This window comes from Cnephaeus nilssonii (assembly GCF_951640355.1).
Source record: "Cnephaeus nilssonii genome assembly, chromosome: 7".
NCBI lineage: Eukaryota > Metazoa > Chordata > Mammalia > Chiroptera > Vespertilionidae > Cnephaeus > Cnephaeus nilssonii.
This window is the reverse complement of record NC_137078.1, coordinates 28,278,567-28,298,462: the sequence shown is the minus strand read 5'-3', so window position 1 is coordinate 28,298,462 and position 19,896 is coordinate 28,278,567. Positions and strand designations below refer to the sequence as shown.

Sequence of the window (19,896 nt, the reverse complement as noted above, 5' to 3'; positions counted from 1 at the left end):
TTTCATGTCACTTTAAAATTATCCCCTTAGTGTCTTCTATGTACTGGGCACTGGGCTTAGGGAACAGAGGTAAGGAAGATACATGAGGGCTTGCCTACCTAAGGCATAGAGTCCACAAGAGAAGACAGAGAATTAAAGAAATCATTGTTGAGTACTAACTGTATGGGTGTGATGGGTGTTTCAGACAGAAGTAGCCCCAACAAGACACTACACACGGCAATGTGTATTTAGGTTTATTTTAGGGCAGGTTCTTCTAATGAGGGGATTCACAATAATTTCCCCTGACACAGAAACGGAAGTAATTTTTTATCAGCTGATGATAAATATTCAGCTTCTCTATTGAAATTGTCAGCAGTTTGTATTGTTCACTACAGTAAGCAACTAGCCACACGTGGCTCAGCTGGTTGAGTGTTGTCCCATGCACCAAAAGGTCACTGGTTCAATTCCCAGTCAGGGTGCATGCCTGGGTTGCAGGTTTCATCCCAAGTAGGGGGCATGCAGGAGGTAGCTGATCAGTGTTTCCCCTTCTCCCTCTAAAAAAAAATAAATAAATCAATAAAAACGTATCTTTAAAAAAACTGGGGAAAAAATAAAATGCACACTGGATTTTGAAGACAGTACAAAAAAAGGGTAAAATATCTTAATAATTTTAAAATTGATGAATTAAAAAATGTAGTATTTTGACTTTACAAAATAAGATAGAATTAAAGTTATTATTTCACCTCTTTCCTTTTACTATGTGGCTTAGATTACCTTTCTGTTGGCTAAACATTACTCTAAAGGCCTACTAGTAAGAATGACAATTCACAATTTTTTTTCAAATTCATTTCCTCCTCCCAAATACTGTCCAATCCTTGTGTGGGCCTGTTGTTGTGTTTGGCCCAGGCAAACGGGCGCATTTGCCTCTTCACCAGGCAAATGCGCCCGATTGTTCTTTGGGGAGTACCCCCTACCCAGCCTCAGGGCACACAGGTCTGTCTGGCCAGTCACTGTGGTCTGTCCTCCCTTCCCTCTTCCCTTTACCCACAGTGGCTGGTTAGGGCGGCACATGACAAAAGCTGGGTGAACAAAGGCCAACTCTAGGCCTTTTTCTGGAACTACTGGCAAGAAGGGGGGTATCTTCCCGGTCAAGCTGATAAGCTGGAAGCCAGAAGCTACCTGAGAAGGGAGGCCCCACGGGGGAAAGCAGAGTGGAGAGATGGAGGGGAAGGGGCCCCAGACTCTTCAGTTACATTAGTCAATAAAACCTCCTTTTTGCTTAAAGCACTTTGAGTTGAGAACCTGAAAGTGTGGTGGTGTAAGCAATAGCCTGTGGGATTAGCTGAGTATGTGCGGCTGGCAAGGCTGTTAGAGTGGCCGTTGTGTCCGTCACTTCATTCGAGGCTGGCTTACCTAAAAGTAGAGAAGAGCATTGCCATGGAGGCCATTTTTCTCGGTAGAAAGTAATCCAAGATAGAGAGCCATGTTCTCTGCCCATGCTAAAGTCCACAGAAGGGAGGCAAGTGGGAGAAGCATTTGGGGTCTGGAACTTTGTGCCCCTAAGGCTGTATTCTCCTGAATCCTCACAATGGGGAACCACCACTGGCCAGCACTGGGGAATATTACTTTTGCCAAAGGCCTATGGAAGCAGTAAACTGTAGGCTAGAAACTGAGATGGAACTTTAGGAACCAGGACTACTCATGATGTGTCCTGGTCACCAAGCACCGAATGTCAGAGTTCACCAAATCTAAATACTAGACAGAAAAATCGCCGTTATAAAGGCACTTGTATCGCCAGAGAATCTCTACATCTAGAGATTCTCAGCCTCCAAGACCATCAACCACGGAAGCCTATAAATCTACACCAAAAAGGTCCGAGCTTTGTTTGAGAGGGTAGAAATCGAGGTGGCCATGTTGATCCCACAAGCAAGCCACGTCTCCACCACCAAGTCTCCAAGTGCCAGCATCCCCGCTGAGGACATGATGTGCTACGGGAGGCGCCCACTGCGTGTTCCTTCCCTTTTCCAAACGGATGTTTCTGTTGGGCTTCCCTGCTACCGCTCCCCCACTGTTCACTGAGCAGGAGCTGAACTGGACTTGCGAGGACACACAGTACTTGCAGGTCCTAGATCAGAGGATGAGTGTAGTAACTGGACTCTTTGGGGAAAGGCTAAGAATTTTTACACATGCTGGAGTGGCATTACTTTAACTTAGCAAACTCAAGCACACACGCTTGGTAAGACAAACAAAAACAACCCAAAAACTAGGCAGGAGGATTTAAATAGTGCAGGTAGTCTCTGCCTACACCCCCCTGCCCTGGGCTGAGCACCAGGGCAGATTAAAATCTATTCTCTTGGTCATCTTATTAAAAAAAAAAAAAGTTTATTGATTTTAGAGAGAGGGGGAGGGAGAGAGAACCATCGATGTGAGAATCATAGATTAGTTGCCTCCCCCAGACCAGGGGTGGAACTAGCAACCTAGGTATGTGCCCTGACCGGGGATTGAACCAGCAACCTTTTGGTGCATGGGATGACATTCCAACCCACTGAGCTATACCAGCCAGGGCTCATCTCAAGTTTTGGTTGCTCTTAGTGTGAACATCTTGTGGAACTGAGAGTTACTCTGTTTATAAACAGATTTTCATATTAGATGCTCCCAACTAGTGAAGCAACTAATCTTTCTGGTGCTCAACAGAAGGCCCAGCCATTTGGTCTTAAGCAGGAGTCAAGGCTGGACATGAGAGATCATCCACATGGCACCTTCCTGGGACCTCAGCTCCAACTGAGATCACATTCCTTAGTAATGAACAGTTGTACCATTAAGCCTTTCTGAAAACACATATATGAAAATAACAGGACTAATGGTCAGGCAGCCAAGCAGTGGGCTGTGGGAAACATCCAGTTTCTATCTGCCCGGCATTTATTGCCCCTATTTTTGTTGTTGGGGAAGGTTTCTATGTCTCCAAGCCTGAAAACAAACTACTATTGCTCAACATCTTAAACTGACCCTTGCCATCAAGGTTACAAAGGTGAGGACTGGAATCTGGGCCTACCAATCAGTGCATTCCTGTTCCTTAACTAGGTGACTAGTTTGGAGATGGGCCCATGAACAAAGTGGATCAATCAGTCAATCCTGGGATTTTTGTTGAAAAGTACCAGGTTCTTTTCACTGGGAGTTTTTAGGCAGTAGGGTGCAAGTCTGGAGCTACCTGGCAACTGAGCCAACAGAGAAGAAAGTAGAGTGAAGAGCTGGAGAGAGGCTGAGTCCCAATACCTTTAAGGGAGGTGCTAGATACAGCCATGCCTAAAAGCATGTAGGCTTTCATTTCTGTGAGCCAACAAACTCCTTTTTGTTAGAAGACAACTGAGTTAGATTACTACCACTGGCAACCAAGAGTCCGCATAGATATGGCTCTTTAGTATTAACTATAACATAATGAATATTTGAGTGCTTACAGTATTTCATACACCATGTTAATTGCTTTCCAAATGATTGTGTTATCTCATTTTCACATAACCTCACAAGGTAGTTTCTATTATCTCCTATTTTACAGGAGAAAACTAAGGTTTAGAGTGTTTAATAACTTTTCTAAGACCCCACAGCCAGTAAGTATGCTTACACCAAAGTCCATGCTTATAATCACTTTATAAAAATTATTGTAAAAAACTTCCATATAAAAATATTTGAGCCCAGCCTGTGTGGCTCAGTGGTTGAGGGTCAACCCATGAACCAGGTCTCGGTTCAGTTCCCAGTCAGGGCACATGCCCGGGGTTGTGGGCTTGATCCCCAGTAGGAGACGTGCATGAGGCAGCTAATCAATAATTCTCTCTCATCATCGAAGTTTCTCTCTCTCTCTCTCTCCCCCTCTCCCTTTAAAATCAATAAAAACATATTAAAAATATTTGAAGAATTTATTATATTGATACCATCTTACTTTATGATATTTAAAAAAACTTCTCATTATTTAAAAAAAAACCTCTCCTTTATAAATAAATGCACATTGTAACTCAAACAACACAACTGGGTATACACAGTAAGCATATTTTTCTCCTAATCTTGATCCCTAATTCCCTTCCTTAAAGGCAAGCATTATTAAGTTACTTTGGTATTTGTTTAGATAGTCTATGTAAATACACATACCACACCTTAAAACAATTTTTTAAAATATACACAACCACACCTTTAGAAAATTTTTACACAAATGGTAGTAAACCACATACTATTCTTACAACACATCTTAGGGTTTGATTCCTATCAGTAATACTTAGAATGACCTTATTTTTCATAGCGGCATAATATTGTATTACTATACAATGACTTGTTTACTTAATGAGAATCCTACTAATGGATGTTCAACACTCTTCTATAATCCTTTTCCCAATTAATACTCATGATGGCATAGCGGGTTAGGTACTAAACCCACCTTGCACTGAGCAGGTTAAGTGAAAGATTACCTATAGCCTCGGTTAATAAATCACACATACCAAGATTTGAACCCAGGTCTGTTCAAATAATTTGTTAGTGAGCACTTCCCTAGTCTGATTGAGATGCCCCTCCTCTGCTGTCATAGCAACTTCTGGGTTGCCAATCATAACACATGCTCCAGTTTTTCTCCCTGGACCAAAAGCTCGGGTCATTTAGCAGTTAAATTTCTCCAGAGCCTTGCATATGGCATGAACTCATGCAAATTAACTTGTTTATTTTGAATGAAACCAAGAAATAAATTCCCAAAGTCTCTTGGCAGGTAAATCACAAAACTCCAACGTTACCAATGTGTAAGGGGAATACTAAAAAAATAATTTAAAAACATGTATATACACTAGAGGCCCGGTGGGGTCCCTTGGCCTGGCCTGTGCCCTCTCGCAATCCGGCACCCCTTGGGGGATGTCGGAGGCCCAGTGCACGGATTTGGCCCGATCCCCGCAGGCCAAGCTGAGGGACTCCACCAGTGCATGGATTCATGCATATAAGATCTTTGGTTAATCTCTTTCTCCCTCCCCCTTAGCCCCTTTCCCCCTGAGATTCATTTCTGTTCCATGTTTCCATGCCTGTGTGTTGAGTGTCTGCCCCCTGGTGGTCAGTGCGCGTCATAGCTACTGGTCTAACGGTTGGACACTTAGCATATTAGCCTTTCATATATATAGATATGTGTGTGTGTGTGTGTGTGTATGTATATATAGGTAGGCATATGTATTTATATATCCTAGAGATTAATTTCTATAGAGGGTGGGGTACAAGTAGGTTTACAGTTGTGAGTATGTGAAACACAGTTTATTCTTGTATTATTATTTAATTATTGTATTATTTTCCATATGAACAACTGTAAACCTACTTTGCCCTACCTTGTATTTGGAAATACTCTCAAGAAATATAAAGGGGAAAAGTTAAATTGTAGAAAGATATGTATAATATGATCTCACAGGGGTAAAAAATTGTAAGACTATAGATCTCCTACCCTGGCTGGTTTGGCTCAGTGGACAGAGCGTCGGCCTATGGACTGAAAGATCCCGGTTTTGATTCTGGTCGGAGGCACATGCCCGGGTTGTGGGCTCGATCCCCGGGGGTGGGGCATGCAGGAGGCAGCCAATCAATGATTCTCTCTCATCATTGATGTCTGTATCTCTCTCTCTCCCTCTCTGAAATCAATAAAAAAAATATTTTAAAAAAATTAAAAAAAAAAACCAACAACTATAGACCTCATTATAAAATTTTCTGTATCTAGAAGAAAGGTCTGAGAAAATCCACATCAATTGTTAGAGGAGATAATCTCTAAGAACTAAAATACGGGGTGTTGATTTCATGTTTATAGTTCTGTAGTATTTGATTGTATTTTTAAAAGTGATGTGACTATACACGTTACATTTATCCCTTTCATCCTGGCAATTCCACTTCTTGAAGTACATTCTGGGAACATTTATGTTGTTTCTAGGGTTTGTCTGTTAAAAAACAGCACAGCAGTGTTTTGAATATTTACATTTTTCCTCATGTGTCAAAAAATATCAGAAGAATAATTCAGTAATTGTACATTTACATAATTGAATGTTATGCAATGAATGTCAGATATAAAGCTATATGTAAGTTTTTAAAAAAACAGGTGTGAGTAGTAAAATTGTATTTTTGTAGGGAAATTATATACATAGAAATAAGGTATTAATCTTTGAGTAGGATTATGGTTTTACTTTCTTCTTAGCTTTTTACATTTCTAAATTATTTTAAGGTACACGTGAGTTACTTGCCTTACAAAACAAAAACAAAGAACAAAAGTCATTCCCATTTGAGGTTAAACAAAACAAGTCTGGTGACTTACTTTTAGACTTGAAAATCTTATGTACCACTCAATGTGTTCAACAGAAATGGGCTGCGCTTCAGAAAGAGCATCCCAGCCTCACAGGGGGAGGGCAAGTGTTGTTCTTATCTACCGTTCAACGGAGCCACCAGAAAATTAAGTCAAGAAAAAGGCCCGGCCTGCTGTAGGTTAAAAAACTGTGAACACTAAAATAAACTCCCTTTACCTCAGTTAATAGGAGAACTGGGCAAGGGAAAGAACTAGATATATGATACATTTCTGTCTCAAAGCCAAACATGAGACAGGCATTTTGAACAGAGGAAAAAGGGAAATAGAGAAAATAGAAATTAAATAAAAGGAATGAAGACCAGGTTAAGCACATTAGTGAAATAACCCAAAGAAATTTCCAGCGGGAGTCCAGGCCACAGCTGGATCTCTCTTGGATTCTGGCCATTGGCTCAGCAGGTTAGGGCACAAGGAGTTTAAGAAAAGAATACCTGACTCCAGTTGTGACTATATACTACTAGAGGTCCGGTGCACGGGTTTGTGCACCGGTGGGGTCCCTCAGCCTAGCCTGCACCCTCTAGCAATCTGGGACCCCTCAGGGGATGTCGGACTGCGGGTTTCCACCTGATTCCCGCAGGACAGGCCAAGGGACTCCACTGGTGCATGAATCCGTGCATCGGGCCTCTAGTCTATCTATATATATAAAAGCCTAAGCAACCCTTACAACCGGCTGACTGGTCGCTATGATGTGCACTGACCACCAGTGGGCAGATGTTCAACGCAGGAGCTGCCCCCTGGTGGTCAGTGCGCTCCCACAGCGGGAGTGCCGCTCAGCCAGAAGCCAGACTCACGGTTGGTAAGCGCAGCTGCGGCAGCAGGAGCCTCTCCCGCCTGCCCCCAACTGCCCTCCGCTGCCGGCCAGGTCATGCCTAACTGCCCTCCCCTGCTGGCCTGATTGCCCAAAACTGCCCTCCCCTGCCAGCTATCTTGTGACCACATGGGGGCGGCCATCTTGTGCGAGGGCATGATGGGCAATTTGCATATTACCTCTTTATTATATAGGATATATAGAGATATATTAACTCAATGTGGCTAACCATTTTAAAAAAATATATTTTTATTGATTTCAGAGAGGGAAAGGGAGATAGAAATATCAGTGATGTGAGAGAATCATTGATGGGCTGCCTCCTGCACACTCCAAGCCCACAACTTGAGCATGTGCCCTTGACTGGAATTGAACCTGGGACCCTTCCATCTGCAGGCCGATGCTCTATCCATTGAGCAAAACTGGCTAGGGCACTAACCATTTTTTAATCCATTCAATTATGTATTACGTGTCTGCTGTGTACCAGGCCCTGCAAAGGTGATGACTACAAAGGCGACACGGTAGTCCCTGCTACATAAGAGGGTACAGGCAAACAAATAACAGGAAATGCATGACCAATACTGAACGAGCCCACGGTTGGGTACAGGAGGGCAGGAAGACGGGCTGGGCGGAGAAGTGGTGGGGATCTGGAGAGAGCAGTTAGAAGTGGCAGTGCTTGCGCCAAGTCCTGGAAGGTCAATGGGCTCTGTCCTGCGGAGAAGTGAGTGGAGTTGGGGGACTTGAACAGCTGGCCAAGCACAAGCAGAGGCACTGAGACTTGGAGGGCCCTGGTTCAGAGGTCCTGGCGGTAGGAGAGGCCTGCTGCACAGGATAAAGAAGGGCCAGACCATGGTCCCTTACTCACATACTATTAGCCACACCCCCAACATCCATCTTTCTCCAAGATGGGTTACCTAAGATGAAGAGCTCAAAGGTCATCTCTGGCTCTTTAGGCGAGAGGTCAATTCATAATCTAACATGAACGGCTTCTCTATGAGCTAGTAGGTGAGAAGCCTAATCAGAAACCCAATTATCTCAGAGAACTGGTGAAGTGAACAGACGACAGAGGCATGTGGCGACTGGAATAGCAAACATGCATTTATCTTGGTAGAGACTTCCCCTTAAATCCCACACCACACCAGTTGGTGAGCAGTCTCTCTCTTCTCTCTCCGATGTGTCCCGGCCCAGCCCGTCTCACTGCTAAATTGCCCCATCATTTCTCACTGATTACTAGAAGGGCCCCCAAACTTGGCCATCTTTCTTCTTTTGATTTTTAAACTACAGATCTAGGGAATTTTAACTTCAGTATAACTTGTATTTATTTTTGGAAATCTAACCACATACATATGAATGTTTCTAAAGGAAAAGGAATCTCAAACTGCTTCACAACTTTGGAATAGAAGCCATTTACTGATGAAATGGTGACTGCCTTCCTTTCTATGTACATTTATTGTTTTCTAAAGTAATTTCAGACAATTTAAAAATAAATATATGCACATGATTTTTTTAAACCCACTAGCTTGGGGAGCTTATGATTATCTCCCCAGGGTCACACCTCAGTATCTCTAAGTCAGTGGTCGGCAAACTCATTAGTCAACAGAGCCAAATATCAACAGTACAACGATTGAAATTTCTTTTGAGAGCCAAATTTTTTAAACTTAAACTTCTTCTAACACCACTTCTTCAAAATAGACTCGCCCAGGCTGTGGTATTTTGTGGAAGAGTCACACTCAAGGGGCCAAAGAGACGCATGTGGCTCGCGAGCCGCAGTTTGCCGACCATGGCTCTAAGTAATAAGCATACACAGCTATTTCTTGGTTTAGCCATTTTCGTTATTTATATGTAGACTTCCTTCTTGATACCACTTTTACCCAATAGTTGCATACCAGTGCTGTGCATTTTGACTATACAAATATCATTCACTGCAGAGTCAAATAGTATACTGAGATTATATTTTCTTTCTTGTAAAGCTCATTTGTTAGGATTTTCTGATTGTCTTTCCTGCATTTTGGCACCATTTGCCTTCACCATATCAACTTTCCAAATCTCCTTCCTATTGGTTATTCGATTTTTCTTCTGCTTGAAGCTCCTGGACCTCCTGCAGTCTAGACACTGGACTGACTGTTTTAAAAGCCTGCTGCACGGTGGTCTTTCTTCAGTTTTCTCTGACAGCATGCAGTACTGAAGTTTGAGGTGGATACCTGACATTTTATTTGACTGCCCAGCCTCTAAACCTACCCCCCTATCACTAGAAGTTTACCAGTTTGTGTATATTGGTGGGAGGCACAGCCACCTTTCTACCACAGAAGCTGAAGACTCAGTGCCCTTTCTCAGCTTCCCTGAACCTTAGGCCAGAGCTGTTACTTAGGCTGGCAGAGGCAGGCACGCTACCCTGGACTTGAGAGTCTAGAGTCCCTCCTGCAAGGAAGCAGACCAGTGGTGACGGCTGGGGAGCCTGGGAGGAGAGACTAGTGATGCTGGACTGGTTTCTGTGGTTTGATGTTTTGGCTGTGGTTCTGGTTATTGATCCTTCCTTGTTCCTGTCTATTCTCCAAGCTTGATTCTCTCGTCTTGACAATTTAGTTAGTTATTCAATATCCTCTCAATAAATTCCTTTTCTGCTCAAGTCTGCCAGAGTTGATTGCATTATTATCAATTGTTTTCCTGGAACACATCTGAACAGTAGTATGGAAGAGAAAACTTGCATCCTTATACATCTGAAATGTGTATTGCACCCTCACACTGGATAGTTTGGCTAGGTAAAGAATTGAAGGCTGAACACCACTTGTCTCAGAACTGAAGGCACTGCTCCAGTGATGAGAAACCTGCAGCTAGTGCTTCTCATTCCTTAGAAGCTATTCAATTTTTAACATCTCTGAAACCTCCCAGGCCTGTCTTACCTTACAGTAAAATCTCTTATGTATTCAGATGTGCATCTTTTCTCACTCACAGTGTGAGAAAATCACGGGCTTCTAAACACTACGTTTAACTTCAGCTACAAGAGATACTTATGTTGTAAATCATTCCTTCACTGTCTCTGTCTAATCTTTCTAAAATTCCTATTCTTTTTGGATTGATCTTCTAAAAGTTCTTAGCTTCTATTTCTTTGTTTGTTTTTTGGTTCTATTTACTTGTGTCCTTACATCAAATTTAGCTTCCACTTTTTCACTTTTTTAAAAAAAAAATTGGGCAACTCTTATTTTTAATTTCCAAGAACATTTGTTTTACTTTCTGCTGAATCTATTTTATTGCATCTTGCTCTTATTTTTATGAATAGGACAGCTTCTCTGATACCCCTGATTATTTCCTTTAAAGTTTTCCTGTTTAATCTGTTTTCTTTATAGTCATCTTTTCCTAATCATTAAACAAAAAAAAAATCTTGATCCCACTGTAGAATGTTGTAGTCTTTTCTCAAACATCGTCAAGCTTTGTGTCTGTTCATATTTAAGAATAAAGCAACACACTGCCATGTGGGAGCTGCATGATTCTAGTTGAGGTGATACTATGCCAGAATGGAGCTAATTCAGCTATTCTGAGGTTTCTCAAAAATTACTTGTCTCCTGGATTTTGGACATTTATCCTGTATAAAGACCTTCATATTAATCCCTTTTGCACTCTTGGTTTTGCCATGCGAGCTTCTATGGTTTTCCAGAGCAGACCAACACTCTCTTTGGCCACAGCTTCTGTTCTGCTAGACTGCTTGTCACGCCCCCATTCATTCTCTATATTCCAGAAATCTATTGAATTATTTTCACTAAAGTCACCACTCTCATTTTTAATGATGGAAACAAAACAAAACTGTTTACTATTATTTTCATAGGGTTTCAAGGGGAAGGAGATAAATATGCAATGACAATCTGCCTTTCTGAGCCAGAATTGGCCCCCTATGTATTTAATTTTCATTTACCAGCCAGTGGTACTGACGACTAACTATGTGTAAGGCACTGTGCTAGGCACTTTATATTAGTAAATAAAGTGGGCAATGATTTCTTTTGCAAATAGAAGCTGAAGCCCTAATATTTTTCCTTCCTAAGTCTCTACCCCAATAATTGAATGTTGATCTTAAAAAACAAACCCCCCTGAAAACCTTTTAATATATATATATATATATATATATATATTTGACTTTAGAGAGGAAGGGAGAGAGAAAAAGAAACATCAATGATGAGAAAGAATCACTGATTGGCTGCCTCCTGCACGCCCCACACTGGGGATCAAACCCGGGACCCTTCAATACACAGGCTGACGCTCCATCCACTGAGCCAAACCAGCTAGGGCCCTCTGAAAACCTTTTATAGGTTAATTCTCTATCTTCTATCTATCTATCTATCTATCTATCTATCTATCTATCTATCTATCTATCATCTCTATTTTTACATATAATCTATACCAAATTAAGAGTGAAGAAGCATATGAGAAAGGCCTGATTAATAAAGTAAATACACTTACTGTTACTCAGGTCAAGTAAGAGAAAATGAGTGATATTTTTAATAAAAGAAATGCTATGATAACTCTTTATATCTGTGAGTCAGAGTGGTCTCTAAATCTAAGTGAGCTAAAGTTTTTATCATCCATACAACGTTTAAGCTTTATTATTCCCTTTGAACTTTAAATTTTATATTCTTTTACAGAAATATAAAGAGCAGGGAAAACTGCAATTAAACCACTAATTTAAAAGAGGGTTTTTAATTTATTTATATTACCAAATTCATAATGTTTCTTTCATTTCAATTATTGCTAACCTTAAATATGTAGTTATTGACCATAAAATGGAATTTAAGAATTATTCCCTTGAGACATCTGAATTTCCAATTTGGAGGTTGGCAAAAGTATTTCCAGTATATTTAGTGATGGGCGGTTATGAAGCTTAGGCTCTAATTCTGCTGCTCAGATGCCTCCCACAATAGTATACTTGAATCTCCCACCAGAGTACTATTTAGTTTATCTCTACTTCCCTTTCCAATCTCTAGTTTTTAGTCTTAATATTTTCTTTATGTCTGCACGTAAGGACATGCTTAGAGAGAAGAAGACAGCGGGGAGAGGAGAGATGGAAGAGAGAGAGAGAGAGAGAGAGAGAGAGACAGAGAGAGAGAGAGAGAGATAGATATCAGTTGCCTTTTGTATGCACCCAACCAGGGAAACCCGCATCTGCGACTCAGGCAATCTTTTGGTGCACAGGATGATGCTCAACCAACTAACCAACTAAGCCACTGTGGCCGGGTTTGGTCTTAGGCTTTTACCTCACTTCAACACCAATGGAATACACAAGAAGTTAACATTTTCTGTAAAAGGCCACATAGTAAATATTTTAGACCTTGTGGGACATGGTTCTGTTGTAGTTACTCAACTCTGCTACTGTAGCAAGAATACATCAGTGAATGGGCTTTGCTGTATTCCAATAAAACTTTATTTACAAAATAGGCAGTGGACCAGATTTGACCAGCAGGTCATTTGTGGACTCATGGGATAAACCATTACCCTCCTGCAACTACTACTGTTTTAATTTAGGATATCTGTATTGCTCATACCAAACACTAAAAATTGTATGAAGAAAGCCAATCATCTTTTTTGATAATGAGATTACATCTCTGACATATTTTGTATTATATGTAAGGACTAGAAACAAGTACTAAAAATAAAGTCAATTTAAACTATCCATTTGAATAGGTGGACATCATCCCAGCCATAGAAAACAATGATAATTAAACACATGGAGATACTCCTATGTCAATGATTCACAGCTAAAAAATAGTTTATAGATGCAATGAAGAGCTATAAAGAAAGTCTTACTATGGGTTCATCAATTTAGAGAGTAGTAATTCAATTGCTTCGTTACTAGTACCTCCCCCGCACCCCCACCCCTCAAAAAAAATCTGTCAGTAAACCTTCTCCCATTGAGGTATTAGTGAGTTTACTTTAGAACCCAGTTGCTAAAATGGCTTGCAGCACAGTGCTAGCACCTTAGGTCTCAGAAAAAGTATTTAATTATCACTCTGGCTCCAAGGGACAGGGCACCTGGTCCTGGTGGACATAGTTTCACTTTCTCCTGGTGCAGGAACATGATAAATGAAGTAAGAATACTCTTGAAAGACTTATGAACATAAGAACTAATATGTGAGGTCCCCTCTTCCCTTACATTTAAATCTCTTTAAAAGATAATTGACTATCTAAACCAAACAGTAAATTGTATTGTGGAGTTTATAACAAGAGTATAAAATACAAGACAGTAATAACATAATGTCCAGGAGGTGAGAAATAAAAGCATATTATTGTAAGATAAGTGGTATAATTTAAGCATGAATAGGTTAAGTGCAAAGAGCCAAGAATAACCAAGACAATTTTGAAAAAAGAAAAAAAAATGACATGGTAGAGAGACTTGCCCTACCAGATATCCAGACGTTTACTATAAAACTGTATTAATTAGTGAAATGTGTACTGGCCAGGATTAGGCTAATAGACCAAGAGACTAGAATAGAAAACCCAGAGACAAATCCACACATACATGTTTAATGTCAGATATTACAAATGGGACACTGCAGATCACTAGAAAGGATGGACTAGCTAATAAATGGTGCTAGGACAATTATTTATCTGAGAATAAAATATATTTGTACCCCTACCTCAACCCATACAAAATTCAACTCCAGACCTACATAAAGTTTTGCTCCAAACTTTAAAGCTAAAGTTATGAAATAAAGAAGAAAATATTCCACTTCACGGGAGAGGTTTTCTTAAAACAGAAATGCACAAATCATACACGCAGAAAACTGTTAAAATTAATTATGATCATCAAAAGACCATAATAAAATAATGAAGTCAAGCCACAGATTTGGAGCAAATATACACTGAGTGGCCAGATTATTATGATCTCTGAATGCATATATCCTATCTAATAAAAGAGTAATACGCAAATTAACCATCACCCGCTACACTCACAAGCCATGCCCACCAGCCAATCAGGAGCGAGTACGCAAATTAACCCAACCAAGATGGCTGCAAACAGGAGGCTTGGGTTGCACCCAGCGATGGAGGAAGCCAAGCTTTCCGCACACCCTGGCCAGCCCAGGCCTCCACTCAAGGCTACAAAGTTTCAATTATAGAAGGTAAATAAATCCCAACAAAAATGGCGGCAGCCATGGAGCTGGAGAGAGCAGGAGGCCTGAGTTGCCCCTGGCGATGGAGGAAGCCAAGCTTCAGCAGCCCTGGCCTGCCTTGGCCTCCGCTCAAGGCTACAAAGTTTCAATTATAGAAGATAAATAAATCCCAACAAAAATGGCTGTGGCCACAGAGCATGCAGGAGGTATGTGCTCTGGCCAGGAAATGAACTGGCAACCTTTCGTCATGCACAGTATAACAGTCAACAAACTGACCCACTCTAGTGGGCAGAACACTAGTGAGCTTCCTAAGTCTGAGGAAATGGATAAGTGGTCTATGAGGTGGTCTAGAGAGGAGCCACACCGGGTGAGCAGGCAACACTGACAGCTGGTTGTGCAGCTGCAGTGATTCCACTAGTAGAGTCTGCTTGACCCAGGATTTAAAGACCCCTCAATCTGGACCGAATGAAGTATGCATCCTCTCAATTTAGATCTTCAGGGCAAAACAATACAGCCACTGACATAGAAAAGGCACAACTCCTTGAAAGGAATCCAATTCCTCCACTCTCATTCTGCAGTTTTATGACTCCCCAGGTTCTGGCACACAAATTGGACTTGAATTCCCTGTTACACTCACGTGGGCCAACATTTTGATAGAGATCATGATTCAGAAGCCTCTCACTCACTAAAGATTCACAACAAGGTCTTAGCTTTTTTTCTACTTCGTAATGAGCTACTGCCTCTGAGGCACACACCCGCGCACGCATGCGTATACACACACACACACACACACACACACACACACACACAATAAAACAGAAAGGCCTATGGCAGTGATTGCTAATGAATATGAAGTTGTTTCATTTTCAAGTGCACATAAAAAAAAGCTTGGAAACATACTAGGAATAAATGCTATGAAGATGTGGGATGGAATAGTGGTGCTACAATCACTCTGAAAATATACAAACTTGATGATACGGAACTCAATGAACAAAGAAAAACGTTCTTTACCTAAACGAGTTTTGAAAAAAAAATGCTAATATGTTGTATAGGAAAGGGATGATGATAATGCTAACCTTTATTAAGGATAAAAATCAATAACAAACAATAAAGTTTATCAAGGACCTGGCTTGATTAAGGAGCTCAATGATTAGAGGAAGAGCAACAGTTGATTTGAACAGGACTTTTCACTCATGTGGAGCGAATGAGGCTCTCTTAAGGGGCAATGGTGAGTGGCAGGTACAGCTAAGTCGCTACACTGAGAGCTTGTTTCCTTTTCTTACCAGTGGGTTTTTTTTCTAACCATTTATCTCTTCACTACCTCTAGCCTATATACCTTAAAACATTTCTAGGCACCAGCTGTTACCTCAATAGATATTTGTTCATTGGGAGACTAAGGATCTCAAAAATACTCTAGTTGAACCTGTCAATTTGGAGGACAATTTCTCTCTCGTCTATCATTATTCCCAGATGCAGGCGAGTGAGTGAAGGGGAAACATTCTCCTCACTCTGAAGCCCCACATACATCAGATCCGTCCTCTGCCTCTCCTGCCACTGGTTCTCAACCTGGAAATCTCACCCGTGGGCAAAGTGAGTTCACAAACTGGAAATGCATTGCTTTTCTTGATGAATAACCCCAAGTGAACTTCAAAGAACTCAGCACAAAGTCTTACCTAAGAATTCACCTAGAGGATCCCATTACCAGAGTTAACGTTTTTGCAATTAATCATTACAAATGCAAAATAAGTACCTGGTAATTAAAAATAAAAAACAAATGTTTATCTGTGTGATAAACAAAACGTCACAATCTCTACAAATTAGTTAAAATTTACAGATCTGAGAATGTTAGTGCTTTATAAAATAATTAACCAATCCAAAAACCCTTACTAAACATACGATTAATGAATTTGGGGATTATTTTGGTACTTTTTTCAATTAATAGACTGACATTACCTTTTTACAAAATCTATTTCTATTTGTATTCAGACATTGCATTGCTCGCTAAAATGTGTGTGTTTGCAGTTAATTACTTCATAAAAAGCAAGGAGGAAAACAGACAAGGACCATTTGAACCACAATTTAGGAGAATTCTCTTTGGGATGTTCTCAGAGTGATAATTCTTTTTCTCACTTTGCAAAATATAACTAAAAATGTATATATATTTTAAACTGTGAGATTGTGGAGAATGGCAAGAAAAGTTGGCCAAGTTACAGAGCCTTCCTGGGTCTCGGTTTCCTCACTTGTACAAAGTGAGTGGAACTAGAAAAATCCCCAGCATACTTTCTAGGACCCGAACGCCTATGCGGGTCCCTGAAGCCTCACCTGCTAATCAAAGTTTCCCACTTTTGTCCACTCACACAACCGTCTCTGCGCAACATTCCCTGGCTGACCAACACCTGACAAACACTGAATTCACCAGAAAATTTTATTAGATTACAGTTAAAAACACAGGTAAGGTAAATACACTTCAAAAACCATTAGAGAACCTTAAGCAAAAAGTTTAATACCAAAAGACCTATGATTTCGCCAAACACATAAGCTCCATCCCCAGCCCCTTCAATTGTTAAACTGGTTTCTCGGGTTGCCTGGAGTTATAAAAGGGATAACAGAAATTCTTTCTCTCCCCACCCTATTACCACACTGTTTATGACCCACTGGCACCCCTGTCAAAGCATTTGGGACACTCTGCCCCAGGGCCAATGCAAAAGAATGTTCCCTTTATGATGAGCAGGGCCCTGTCTCCTTCAGAAAGGTTTGAACTCAATCCTCATCTCCCCTTTCAGCCAACTGTGACTTGCTACAGGGAAAACTGTACAGCAGGGTCAACGAATAAAACGATGGGCTTTGAAGGGGGGTTTGTCAACTACTGCTGTGGACAAAGCAATATCTGATGGATTAGAAGGCAGGAAAGGGTCTTAAAAAATCCGTGGCGTTCCCAGGAGCTCTCCAAGATAGCAGAAGCTTCTGGAGGTCCAAGCTTCCAAAGGGGATTTGAATCAACCTGCTAAATGCATCAAAGCAGAGCCAATGGGGAAGTCTATTACTGACGGCTCTTGGACCTTTGTCACTTTCCCTGCAGCCAACAGAATCCACAGACTGTGACAATGAAACAGAGGTTGCAGAGAATCACATGCTACAACATGGGTTCTCCACACGATGACGAAGTCATGCAAAAAGGAGGCAATCTAAGTTTCAAGCTAGCTGCTGGTTAAGCAATAAATTTCTTGTTCTGATTGTATTGGACATCTTCAGAACCACAATCTTGCATGTTGTAGTCCTCTTCTATAGTGCTTTTTGTTAGAACTAAAATCACTTTCAAACAAATGCACACGTCCTGGTTCTCAAACGTAGATACACACTGCAATGGAGTGGGAAATTTAGAAACTTCTGATGCCTGGGCCCTAGCCATGAGATATTTATTTAGGATAGGAGTGTGGTCTGCGTGGCAGGGTTTAAAGAAGCTACTTGGCTGATTCAAAGGTCCGGCAAAGTTTCAGAAGCACTACTCTAAGCTGGTTGGCAAATAGACTCCAAAGATACTGCTATTTATGGGAAGTCGGCCGTATCCTGCCAAGCACACACACAATTATGGTGTGGCCAGCAATCATCAGAGGTAAATATGATTCTGTTCTGATATCAAATGATTTTCAAAGGCAGAGGGGCAGTGACAAGAAGGAACAATGATGCTTTTGTAGGGTAAGAGAAATTTTCAATGCTAAAAAACTTCCTAGCATATCATAGAAACCAGATTTGCTGGTTTTTTATTATATGATAAAGGGAAGCACTGACCCAATCGGCAGAATTTTGGAGGTATGATGTACCGGTCCAAAGCACCAGTGAGATATCTTTGTGACTCCTGGAAAAACCCAGAGGAGTTTTCTACTCTAAGAATACTGCCGCCAAAGAACACACATTGTCATTTCCTGAGAGTCGTTACATGTTTCCATATCAAGAAGATAAAGACCAAACCTATCCAGCTAGAGGGCAGCACTCTAAAATTGCAATTTTCCATCAAGAGATTAAATATAACTTGCAAGGTCATGACCTCAAGCTCCAGCATGCTCAGAATCACCTGCAGGGCCGTGAAATGGCAGGTTGTTGGGCTCCACCACACACGGTCTGATTCTGTAGGTCAAGGATGGGAGTTTCTGCCATGTTCCCAGGGGATGCTGCTGCTGGTGTGGGGACCACCCTGAGAACTGTTCTAAGGCCTCACAAACGGCATTCTCTCTGAGTAACTAGGAAGGTTTCTATCCTGCTTTAGGCTTTGTGATAAAGGGACAAATTACTTTGAGTGAAATGAGACATTCTCTTAAGATAAATCTTGAGATTGATGTCACGAGGAAAAATGTTATCATTACTCTAGAGAGGAGCAGATGGGTTCAGTTAACTTTGTTCATTCACTCATGAGTAAACATTACCCTGGGAGGAGAAAGTGCAAGAACTGTCTTAAGTTAAAAAAAAGGACCTAAACACCCCCTTACCCCAAAGCTTGACCCATGGTTTCTTGTTTCCCAAGGAAATAGTGGGTATTTTTCATTTATAAAATGTTTAAATAGGGGTAAAGTTGGGCTTTATAACTAAGTTGTTAGGTAAACTGAGTAACATATGGAAAAAAATAAAGTTGAACCTGTATTTTACAGAAGAACAGTATAAGCCGCAAATGGAGCAAAATTTAAATCCTATATAATAAAGAGGTAATATGCAAATTTACCCTCATGCTCTCGTGTCACAAATGGACGCCCCATGTCATCACAAGATGGCTACCTCCAAATTGTCACAGATGGCCGGCAGGAGAGGGCAATTGGGGCAACCAGGCCTGCAGGAGAGGGCAGTTGGGGCAACCAGGCCTGCAGGGGAGGGCAGTTGGGGGCGACCAGGCCTGCAGAGGAGGGCAGTTGGGGGCAATCAGGCTGGCAGGGGAGCAGTTAGGTGTCAATCAGGCCGGCAGGGGAGCGGTTAGGTGGCTATCAGGCTAGCAGGCAGAGTGGTTAGGGGCAATCAGGCAGTCATTAGGAGCCAGCAGTCCCGGATTGGGATTGGGCCTAAACCAGCAATCAGACATCTCCCGAGGGGTCCCAGATTGGGGAGGGTGCAGGCTGGGCTGAGGGACAACCCCCAGTGCACAAATTTCGTGCACCGGGCCTCTAGTGTAAAATAATACAGAAATCCTACCAAAAAAAGGGTTGTTTGTGTCAATTTCTGCATGTAAGGGGGATAGTGGAGGATGCTTTCTATGATTCAAAATCTGAAAGCCATAAAGAGAGAATAGAAAAAACATGCTCTGTAAAAATAAACTTCTGTATGGGGCAAACAAAAAAACTTCAAAGGTTGAAAAGAATGCTAACCTGCCCAGCTGGCATGGTTCAATGGTTGAGTGCTGACCTATTAACCAGGAGGTCATGGTTTGATTCCGGTCAGGGCACATGCCCGAGTTGTGGGCTCACTTCCCAGTAGGGGTGTGTGTGCAGGAGGCAACCAATCAGTGATTCCCTCGTATCATTGATGTTTCTACCTCTTCTTCTCCCTTCCTCTCTGAAATCAATACAAATATATTTGGCTGGGGGAGGGGGGGGCACAAAAATATGCTAACCTAAGAAAATTATTTGGAGCTTATACAATGGACTTAGAGCTAATTAATCACCCTATAAATAAAGAGCCCTACA

General features: G+C 41.4%; 1 protein-coding gene across 5 annotated transcripts in view; it reads right to left on the bottom strand.

Moving 5' to 3' along the window:
* E2F3 (E2F transcription factor 3) overlaps positions 1-19,896 on the bottom strand; it is a 90,534-nt gene that overhangs the window by 14,263 nt on the left and 56,375 nt on the right. The window lies entirely within an intron of this gene.